Source organism: Telmatherina bonti (assembly GCF_933228915.1).
Source record: "Telmatherina bonti genome assembly, chromosome: 22".
In the NCBI taxonomy this organism is placed as follows: domain Eukaryota; kingdom Metazoa; phylum Chordata; class Actinopteri; order Atheriniformes; family Telmatherinidae; genus Telmatherina; species Telmatherina bonti.
The window spans coordinates 6,499,008-6,510,889 of NC_136631.1; positions in this window are offsets into that span (position 1 = coordinate 6,499,008).

The window sequence follows — 11,882 nt, forward strand, 5'->3', positions numbered from 1 at the left end:
TACTTTGTCCAGCAGTCGCTGTCGAAAAAGGCTTTGATAGACAAAGTTTTCTTGGTTTTACACACAAAATATAACAAGCCAAACAAGGTGCGTTGCTTTGCATCCAAGTGTCCAGCATTGTGTAACACATAAAACTCCACGTTCGCTGGTGTTTCATGGATCTGAGCAGGAGCTGACAACACTTCTCAGCCATTCTGCATTTCTAAAGCTGCATTCAGGCAGGAAACACTGGATCCTTTTAGGCCCAGGGACCTTTTTCAAGTCGCAACACAACTACCTTGATGTCGGTCATTTGCCTTTTTATTCTGGCTTTGAATGAGTTAAGCAAATTGAGTTTGGCGACTTGCTGCTGCAGGTCTGAGCAGCAGGTTGGAGCTGCAAGACAGAGTGAAGCATCTGGAACTTAATCTGATGATTATATATAATATATCATATAAAATGTCCCCACATGTAGCTGGTTTGACAACACATGAACCAATTTGCAGCAAAGCTAAGTTGTTTGTCAGGTGCTTTAGTTTGTGACGTAAGAGATCAACCAGAAAAAGGCCAAAACGTTGAACTGAGAAGGGAAACGTCATCTACTGGAGAGATGGAGATTTTTCTGTTTATATGAAAGTGTAATAGCTTCATATTTACTGGTAAGAGGATAACAGCCTGATTAAATGGTCATGTTAGGCTAAAACAACACTTTTCCCCATCTCAATTTTTATTTTAAATGTTTACAGTTAGGTGTTAAAAGTTTGGATAAACCAGATAAACTTTACATGTGGGTACAACATAATCAAGTTTTCCATGTTGAGTCATTTAATGATTTTAGTAAGAATTTACAGACGAATGCATGCATCTAGGTTGGTTCCAGCATGTGCAGCTGTGACACCCAACAGCTAAACTGTGACGAAGCCGTATACTGCCTTTACTTTCCCATTCACACCTTCAAATTTCATCCATTCTGTAAAGGAAATGCATGAAACACTGCAAGGTCCTGTGGAAGGAGGGAAAATATTGCACTTTAGGAAGATTGAGGCAAATTTTTGTGTGATTTAGATCTTCATAGTGCATTTCATACACAAAGAGATCCATTGTCATTTTATATAATAGAATTTATGAAGAAAAATAGAAATAAAATGTTTTAATCTATACAATTAAAAGAATGTGCAAAAATATATTATAAAAGTTAAAAGTCAGAGTGCAGATTTCATTTATAGTCACATGAGAAAGATGTTCTTATCCTGGAACTAAAAGCACCGACATTCGGTCTCCACTGGCAGTTTGCTCCACTGGTCTGCAGTAGAACAGCTAAATGCTGCTTCTCCATGTCTGGACTCCTGTCTGGACCCCGGTCTGGACACTAGTCTGGACTAGCTGGCCTGGGTGTTTATATCTAAGAGCTCTGCAGGTTTACATTCTTTGAACACATCACAGATGTATTCTGGGCCTGAACCGTTCTGGGACTTGTAAACAACCAGTATGGTTTACAATCCTGTTCCTGACTGGAAACCAGTGTAAAGATGTTAAAACTGGTGTGATGTGTTCAGATCTCTTCGTCCTGGTTGAAGCTCCAGCAGCAGCATCTGGAAGAGCTGCAGATGTTTAATGCTCTTTTTAGGAAGTCCTGCTGAAAGAGCGTTCCAGTAATCCAGTCTACTGGAGAGGAATGATGGAGGAGTTTCTACTGGTCTTTCTAGGAGACTAAACTTTTCATTCTTTTGATTTTTCTGATGGTAAAAGACTTCCTAGTGAAGCTTTGATGTTGCTGCTGAAAGTCTGAGTCTATCAACACTGCAAGGTTCCAGACCTGGTCGGTGAGTTTAGGTCTGAGTCTCCAGGTGTTTACCAACGCTGACCCTCTTCTACTTGTTACTAAACAGAATAATCTCAGTTTTGTCTTCATTTAATTGTAGAAAATTCTCTCATCCAGGTGTTTACTTGCTCCAAACACTGACACAGTGAGTCTGTTGGACTGCAGTTGTTTGGTGACAAAGACACATAAAGTTGTGCATCGTCTGCATAACTGATAATCGATGTTAAAGTTCTGTAGTATTTTACACAAAGAGAGTGTGGTGGAGTGGGACAATATTGTGTATAGTCAACCACAAAGCAAAGGATAAAAAGCAAAGGATATCCCAACATGTTAGGCTGGAATAATGTGGAGCGCCTGTTCAGGGGGGCCTCTGCTAAACCCAGGGCTCAGTCAAAAACCAAACATTTCCTGCATGGTACTGAAGGAAGAAGCCATCCTTCAGCTGCATAAAGGGAGAAAAACTGAGTGTGGCCAACATAGATTCAACCTCAACCCTCAGGAGAACCTGTGGAGCATCCTTAAGAGGAGGGTGGGGGGGTAGCAGACCTCCATACAGCAACTTTGGGAGGAGAATCTGGTTTCCTTAAAGAGATCCAGGCAGAAGCTCTCCATGAACGTTTGAGTCTAAAGGATGAGGGACTTGTTGACTTGCTCTCAGAGAAAGATTTAATGTTAAAATCTCCTCTCATACATCATGAAAAACATTCAACAGGCAAACATTTCTACATCTTTACAATCAGTTTCATGTTTGAAACTTTTTTTTTTTTTTTATTTTGACAAAAGACATGACAAAAAAAAACAAGGACAAAACAAACTAAGTTAAATGGTGGGGGGGATCCAAGAATTAATGGAGAAGAAAGCAAAGTGAATAATAAAAGAAAATAAATTGAGTGTGTGTGTGTTAAATGTATGCTGAAGCTTTGGAGATACTGTGGGTTGGTAGAGTTCAGCGTAGATTTGCTTATGAAAGGGGATCAAGTCTTATAGAAACGAGCTGAGTTGTGATTCATTCAGGCAGACGGTTTTTCCAGAGAGATTTAGTTGGAAACTATAGGATAGAAAAGTACAAAAAGACCACATACTCAGTGATTTGCAGCAGTTTCATAAGAACATTTGGATCGTTGTGGTCTGGATGCTGCCTGACACTTGGACAGAAAACAAAAGAAAACAAGAGGAAGGCTCCTTTGTGTTACACATCCTGGTTAGGTCGGCGTGTGAAATGGGTGATGTATGAAATCGCTCTCTGGCCTGGCATTGGCTGAAACCGCTCCTTCCACGCGGCCTTTTGGACTTTCTTAACCTCGCATGTTGATTGACTCTTGTTAAGTTAAAGGTAGCAGCTACGTCTTTCCGTCCTGGACCATGATGCTTGTGGTCAACATGAGCAGCTGCTCCCGGCATTGTTGAGCAGAGCTCCCTGTACTTCGCTCCCATCCTTTCTACATGCTCTTAAAAAAGCTGTGGGCAATCTGCCAGCACCATTTACAATCCCACCTCGCCCTCACATCCACCAATACCCACCCACCAATAGTACACTGCATGCACACATGGCCGCACAAATACAAACTCAAACCTGGGGGGTGCCCAACAGTTTCCGGTCCGGAAGGCCAGACACAGAAACTCAGGAAACAATTGGGTGTCAGGGAGGTCCTAGGACTCGTAGCATTTCCTCGTCCCGCTGCTGCTTTCTGACCTGCTGTTGTGTCTGCGGTTTTACGGGCCTCAGAAACAACCCTCCATCTGGTTCCCCCTCTTCCGCTGTTGACAAGCAGCAGAGCTGGCATGGCTTTGCCACCGGATGGACGTACTGGTGACACACAGAGAAGCGCCGTTGATTTATCACAAGTTTGTTTTGCAGATTTCAGCAAAGATACGCGATGCCACATGAAAGGGCGCCAAACGGAGACTGGAGACGGTATAAATACTGAGCAGACGACTCGCGTGACGAGGAGAAGTCCATCCTTCCAGTGTCTGCCAACCTTTACAGGCGCCTGGCTGTAATCTCCTCTCGAGTACACGCTACCTGAAGGAAACAAACTTTGTGGGAAGAAGTGCGGTGTGAAAGACCAACATCGGCAAAAAGTACTTTAGTTAAGTGTACTACGACTTAATATATACTAAAACTGAGCAGTATACTTGAAGTTTAATTTTTAAGTACTATATTTTTATTTTTAAGAATAGTACAGTGAAGTAGGTTATACTCTATACTAAAAAGTAAGTAAAAAATTAAGTACAATAATAACTTACACTTAGTGTTAATACTAGAGCTTATCCTTGTACTTTAATATACTTTTGACTTCTTTCTGCCACCAAACACTATATCTTGATCCAAGTACAGATTGAGGTCAAATCATTGACTTGTGCTTCCCTTAGTGAAAAGTGGATTACTTGACTATTTTGTTCAGTGTGCTTGAGTATAAGTTTAAGTATAGCAAGTATACTATGAACCATGTACTTGTAGTCTGCTAGAAAGTATTCTAACTTTATACTTTTACAAACTTAAAAAAAAAAAAAAAAAAGTACTTAAACTATAATGTGGACTAGAAGTATAAAAGTGGTACAGAGAAAAGTTTACTTGTGGTATATTTTATCCATACTCTATTAAACTAAACTTTAGGGGTGGGAAAATTGAATTGAAAAATCAGGATTTTTTTGCTTCACAATTTTAAAATAGATTTTAAAAAAAAAAATCAATTTTTAACAAACAAATAAAAACAATCCATTATAAATTTTTTGTCATTTTTATTGATCTTTTTACCTGTCATCTTGGGCATTATAGCAGCAGAATGATGGTCTGGCTGCTGTGTTATTTTTCTAATTGAAATCAAGAAAAATGATGAGCACAATAAGTTTTATACATTTATTTTGTTTTAAAATCTAAAAAAAAAAAAATCAGCAATATCAAAGAATTGTGAGAATCGCAATTGAAATTATATTGGCAACAAAAAAAAAAAAAAAAAAAAAAAGAAAAAAAGGGAATCAAATCGGGACAAAAGCATGTCGCCACAGCCCTACAAAACTTATTTATAAAAATGTTCCAATTTAATCCATAGTATTAATTAGTATATTTTCTAGTACACTACAACTTCATGGAGTACAAGTTGGTATAATAAACTTATATTCAAGCACACTTAATAAAATACACGTCAAGTCTTCCACTTTTCACTAAGAAACGCATAAAATCACTTCTGTACTTGGATCAAGATATAGTATTACTTTGTGGCAGAAAAAAGTAAACTAAAGTACCAGTATACTCAAGTTGCTATATTAGACTTATACCTAAGGATACTTAGAAACATAAAGTAAGCAGTACTTTTAGCTAAGAGAGGCTGCCATAGTGCCGCTTGCAGAACTCCTTACACAACCGGCCCCTCAGGGGGGAGATTCCACTGACAGCCTCCCACACCGCGTTACAAACCTGCAGGTCCCTGGGGGGGGGGGTTAGCGTGAAGCTTCCCATCATTTTCATGGAGGAAGAAAAGTTTCCTGTGATATGAATCAAAATATTAAAGTGACATTTCGGCTTTTTGGAGTATTTTCACACGTGATTGTGAGGTGATGTGTGTGCTTTGGCTGCTGCCTGCATCAATCCATTCAACACCAGCGTGTAGAATTTCAGCAGCTCGTCACAGCTTCAGTCAGGAAGGTGATTGTAGATTCGAAGGTCATGCAGAAATGACAATGTGTATATAAATAGACAAACTTTGAGCTGCTAGCTTTGGGTCAACGCTACAGGAAACTAAAAACAAACAGACTCAGAAACAGGTTTTATGCCAATGTCATCATGGCATTAAAAGCTGCAGGAATGTATTCAGCACTTTAAAAAACATTTTTTTTAGATGTTTATATATATTTATTTCACCTTTTTTTTTTGCACCTTATGACAGTTTGCACTTTCAATTTTGTTGTAAAACACACAATGACAAGCCATTCAACAAATAAATTCTATTCTTTGACGTTATGGTTATGTTGCTGCAGTTTCAGAGCCGATCAGGACAGAAATCCACAAACTAAAATATCTCTGATCTAGTCTCGCCCCTACGATCCTGCAGCCGTGAGAAGTCGTCACTGCTGACACGGTAGAATGTGAGAAACTGAAGACTATCTGATCTATCTCCTCATTTACTGCTTTGTGTTTGAGCTGACAACAGGAACCTTCAGCGCTGAATCATGCCTTTCAGGACCGTCAGAGTGACTCAGCATCTCCCAGGACCAAATAGTATCTCTGTCATCAGGCCTGGGCCACTTTCCAATCTGCAGTTGTATTGAAGATGAGAGGGATATTACTGAACAAACAAGTGAAATAAAAAAGTCTATATACTAGCTTTTGCTGCTTCGTGATTTGTGCAAATAAAATGATAAAAAGGAGTTTTTTTTTTTTTTTTTTTTTTTAAAAAGACAAATATAACAATATTTTCCTGTTTTCTTGTGCCATGAAGGCCATACCTTCCTGGAACTGGTTTGTGATGCTGGGATTTCTATTGGTTGAACAATAGCTGTGAAGCTGATTAAAGGCAAAGCAGTAAGCTGGAAGGGGCACTTTTTATATTTCCTCTTCTATAAACACAGATCAGATAAGAGATTTATTGTCCAAATCTTTTCTCCTGCTTTTACATAACTGAACTCACACTTAATGAGATCCACTGACTTATCAGATTTATCATTAATAGATCATGAAAAATACCAGTTTATAGGCCTAAATCTGAGCATTAAACTATAAAATTTTTCATTTACAGTTTCTGTGTTCTACAGTTTAACTTCTTCAGGCAGGTTTATTGCTGCTCAGGTCAGCAAGACGGCGATTCAACTGCTTTATTGGACGCAGAATTTAAAATGAAAAGGAAACGAAAGGAAAAGAGCGTTGAATAAAAACGGTTTTGATGATTCCAGCTTGAAACAAAACCCGTTTCCATGCAGCTGAAAACAGGAGGGTCCTTCACCTGGATGTTCCACCTGATCTGAGGCTTTCTGGGAGTTTCCTCCAGATATGTGGAACATAGAAGCTGAATGCAGCTTCCCCACGTCTGCTTCCCACTCTGGAACTGATACAAGACCAGATCCAGATGGGTCTGGTGGGTTCCTACTGGGTCAAGAGGTCTCTGATCTACTTTGGTCCTGAACTATTCAGAACTTAAAGGTCTCTCCTCTGACGGACAGGCAGCCGGTGTAAAGTCCTCAGAACTGGACTGATGTGGTCTTAGTCTCACTGAGGACTGGAGCTGCAGAGTCCTGACTGAGCTGCAGGCGTCTAAAGAGTTGAACCTGTGAAGACACTGTTACAGTACTCACACTAAAGATGAAGGTCTGGAACCATCTTTCACGTCCTGCTGAGGCAGTGGTCCCTCAGGAAGTGGGTATTTTCTACCCTTTTAAAAAAAAAAAAACTAAAAAAAACCTAAATGAAAAAGTAGCTCAGAAAAGACTGTTTCAGAGAGGGACATGTATGACTTTAATTTACCCCGAATCAATCAGATTATCTGCTCATTGTCACAATTTGGTTTCATGAAGGAAGAGTTATGGAATGACTAAACCAGAACTGCCACACAGACTGGTGAGAGACATCTTTATGTCTATGTTCAGGCTAATGTCAACATATCGAATGGCTAATTATAGTTGACTGCAAAAACAAGAAAAATATACAAAAATTAGGTAAATGTTGCTTAAAATAAGAAATTATCTGCCAACAGAACAAGAAAATTTGGCTTGTCAAGACTTCCCAAAACAAGTGAAAATACTCTTAAAAACAAGAAGAATTCATGCATTCATTCATTTTCCGAACCGCTTATTCCAATTCAGGGTCGCAGGGAAGCTGGAGCCTATCCCAGCCGGCTTTGGGCGACAGGCAGGGTACACCCTGGACAGCTCGCCAGTCCATCGCAGGGCCAAGAAGAATTCTCTGGCATAAAAACTAAGAATTATCTTACCTTTAAAAAAAATAAGTGTACTCAATTTAAGATTTTTAATCTTAGGTTTCAGTTTCTGCAGTACCAGTGTAGCTGAGGTATGTAGATACATGGAAAAGCAGCAGGTTTAGAAGTGAGTATACTCAGTCTATACTGCATATACACCGTATACTCTGGACCACACCACTGGGCTGAGGTATCAGATCTTTTAGCCTTCATATATAAAAGTCTGATAGACTGGCAACGCATCCAGGTGTACCTGAACATCGGATCACCGTGGTTGGATCAGACTCCAGCTGCCTCGCAACCCTTAACTGGTCTTAGCTATACAGAATGTTCTTAAAGTGACGGTAGGAAAATTTTGTGATTCCCTTGGTGTTTTTTTTTTTTTTAAATTTAGGTCCATCGCTACACCCAGAACTCTGACTCGCTTGGTGGTTTTTAGGTCTGGGACCACTGAATGAACCCCAGTCTCCTGCTTGTCATGTCAGCAGGTTCTCCTTTGGACCAACTGGACTGAAGTAGCAGGACTGGTGAGCAAACAGAAGTCCTGGAGGTGACAACAAGATGAGGGAAGACTTACTGTGGATGCTCATCCTTCCAGATGTGATTCAGGTTGATCCAGAGACGTAACGGGGCGGAGACAAAAGGTCAGAAACAGGTCGGGTCGGTACCGGGAATCCAGAGACGGCTTCAGACAGATCCCAGACAGGGCCGAGCAGAAAGGCAGCAACATGGGGATCAGTCTGGAGATGACCGCTGGAGTCAGGCATGGGAGCAAAGACAATGTGGCAACAAAGGAGTGAAACAGGTTATAGAGGGACACTGATTGGTGATTGGCAGGTGGTGCCAGCAGGTGGAAGTGGTTGAGTTAATGAAGAAACGTCTGAGCACGAGGCCTGGTAGCCATGGCTGAGACGGACATTTCTGGCCCGGTTGGTGGGTTTTAGGTCTGGGTTCATACACCCAGATTTCTGACCTGTTTCTTTCTTTATAATCATTATTATAATCCCCATTATTGCTATAATTATTATTACTAGAAACAAAAACAAGACCAACAAAAGTCCAAACAAAACAACCTGGATGAGGATGGAGTCGTAACATCGTGCAGAAACTAGCTCCATGTTTTCAGACTTGCTTTTTTAGCAGAAGTTTTGATAATTCATTGCATGTTTGCAACTTGCAGATGAGTAAATATGATTCATACCAACATTCATTTACAGAAGTTTCAATATGAAACTACAAATGACAAATTCAGCAGCTTTTGCCTTTATTAAAACTCCAAATTTGAATGAATTAGGGTGTCATTATGTAACTTTCTGACCTGAAAAATGTGCCTGTCTGACTTGTTATGAAGGTATAGTGAAAGCTTTTACATACATTCCTGTAGCTAGTCGTGTCGTAGCTAGGCCGGGAAACAAACTTTACAACTTTTCTTTGTGGAAAGGGCGTAACTTTACAGCTTTATGTCGCTTTACATAGCAGCAAATGTTAACACGTTTTAATCTGAGTCATCTAAGAAACACACTGTCACCATCGTCATGGTTTGTGGATCCAAAGGCAGGTCTGAGAGGCAGGAGGCTGACTGGTGGAGGAATGAGGATTTAATGGGGAGAACTGGGGTTAGGTAACTAAACCAGGTGAGCTGACGAGCCGGAGGAAAAACAACTGAATAAAGCAATCCAATGCAAACTTATATGTTTCGCACTTTCATGTAGAAAACAATTCAAAGCGCTTTGCATGAAAACATTAAAGTATTACAGCAGAGAGCATTACAGAAAGCTTTTAAATGAAAAAGAAATGAGCTTGCTGGAGATGTGGAAGGCATGAGGGCGCGTTCACACACATGCTCTGTTGCCCTGAAGTTCAGATCTTCTGGATGGGAATCCATCGGCATGTCACACAGATTATTAAGCACAATATTCCCATCTCTCAGGGGCTTTTAATGTTGGGGGACCCAACGTCTGTTGACAACCTCCCCTCAAACGATGCCGACTGGGTCCAGACAGGACTAACGCTGGGTCGTAAACTTGTTGTTTCTCAGTGGAAGCCCCAGTCAGCTCCTCCTGTGTCTTTATGGCACCTTGGAAATTAGCGGCTCTGGAACGTCTTTCATACAAGCTGTTAGATAAACGGATGATTTCCATCTCCAGTGGGATACATATCTCTCCAGCTTAAATTAGACCACTTAGTGTTTTATTATTTTTTCCCGATTATTCTTGTGGTGTTAAGAATTTATTTGTATTTTCTTCTACTGTGCCTAATTCTCTCACTGGGTGACTCATTTTTTATTTAAGTGATTGTTTGTTTTTTTTTTGTCTTTCCTGTTCTTTATTTTTTGTACTTCTATGTGTTTTTCTCTTATCTCACATATACTATGCATCTTTGGTTATTCTGCTTTGTGTTGCATAGAAAAAAAATCAATAAAAATTCTAATTGTAAAAAAAGAAAGAAATGAACTGAAATAAGAGTAAAAGCTTTGAGTAAAAATGACAAATTAACAGTTGTTTTGATAAAAGCTGGAAAATAAAAAAAAGTTTTTCACCCTGAGTTAAAGCAGCCGAGAGTTTCAGCAGACCTGCAGCTTTCTGGGAGTTTCTTCCTCATGTGAGGAGCATCAGACCTGAACGCCGCCTCCATGTTTGGTCCCGACTCTGGGACCAGAACGTAGACCTGATCCTGATGACCTGATGGATCTGGTTGCTTCATAACCAGGAAATCCTGAATGTATTCAGGTCTTAAAACATTCGGTGCTTTATAGACTAAAGGCAGGATTTAGAAGTCAGTGTGAAGATCTGAGGACTGGATTCATGATCCACTTTCTTGGTCTTAGCAGCGTTCTGGACTACCTGCAGCTGATGAACTTAAGGGAGACCTGGAAGGACCATGTTCCCATCTCGTCTGCTAAAGATAACAGCATGAGGAATGAGCGTTAAACAGTAAATCACCTGGATGAGCTCTGTATCAATAAATGAATGAAAAGCAAGAAGTTTGCTCACTTTGAAAACAAAGAGTTTATTCATTTAATGCAGGGGTGTCCTGCTCTGGTCCCCTAGGACCACAATCCTACAGCTTTTCCATGTATCCCTGCTCCAACACACCTGACTCACATTAACTAGTCATTGTGTTGAGCATCACTGGTTGTTGGATCCATTTAATGGAAGCCAGGTGGAACAGGGTACATGAAAACCAGCAGGACCTTCTGGACCGGCTTTGGACACCCCTGATATGCGGGTATGAAGGATGAGAGAGGCTTTTTGCTCCCATTAAAAGGACCACATCTGTTATTTGCTGCTGATTCAGAGGTAAAATATGTTTATTAAAATGTAAAAGGCATTTAGCCTGATCAGTTATGTTTTATTTTTAAGAATTTGAACATAAATAGCAGGATTGCAACAACATGATTGAGTATATTTGACTGTGGTCTGTCTCTTCAGTCTGGTTATAATGAAAACAGAAATGATCCAAAAATACTTCAGGGTGCCTAAACAATGGTTTCTTTTACAATAATACTATGTACATGGTGGGTCACACTTCACAGCGAGGCGCTTGAAGACGTCAAAGATGGTTGATTAATGTTGCGTCTGGAATCCCACAGTAACAGGAGACATTCTGGTTTCCGCCAGACTCAGCACATTTTTACACTGAGCCCTGTCTTTAGTTTGGCTCAGCAACCTTCACCAGTAATCACCATGAGTTCACATTTGCAGGGGTGAAGGCTTCCTGACACCACTCGGTCTGGAAAAGCAGAAAACATGACTCAGCGGTTTTACAAACCTTACAGGCATGGCATGAAGTGTACACAACGATATTATTTTAATATTAATGTGCTCTTTCACTTCTAATATATTTGCTTTTTCAAATCATGAGGTAATTTTTAATCAGGAAACTTTGATTAAAACACATGATGTAGAAACAGTGTTCAGTTTTCACAGTTTGCACGTTTGTAAAAGCACGACCTTGGCTGTTGTGTGCAGAATTATCAACGTTACAGGTTATAGACTAAATATATTTGACACACTATCTTATTTACAGGAATATTACTGCAGCAAAACAATTACTTCCAGATTTTAGCTGTTCTAATGCATTACTTTCATGTCCTATAACCAAAATAATAATTAAAAAAAAAACGACTGGATACCTGAGTGAGTGTGTGTGTGTGTGTGTGTGTTGAGTTC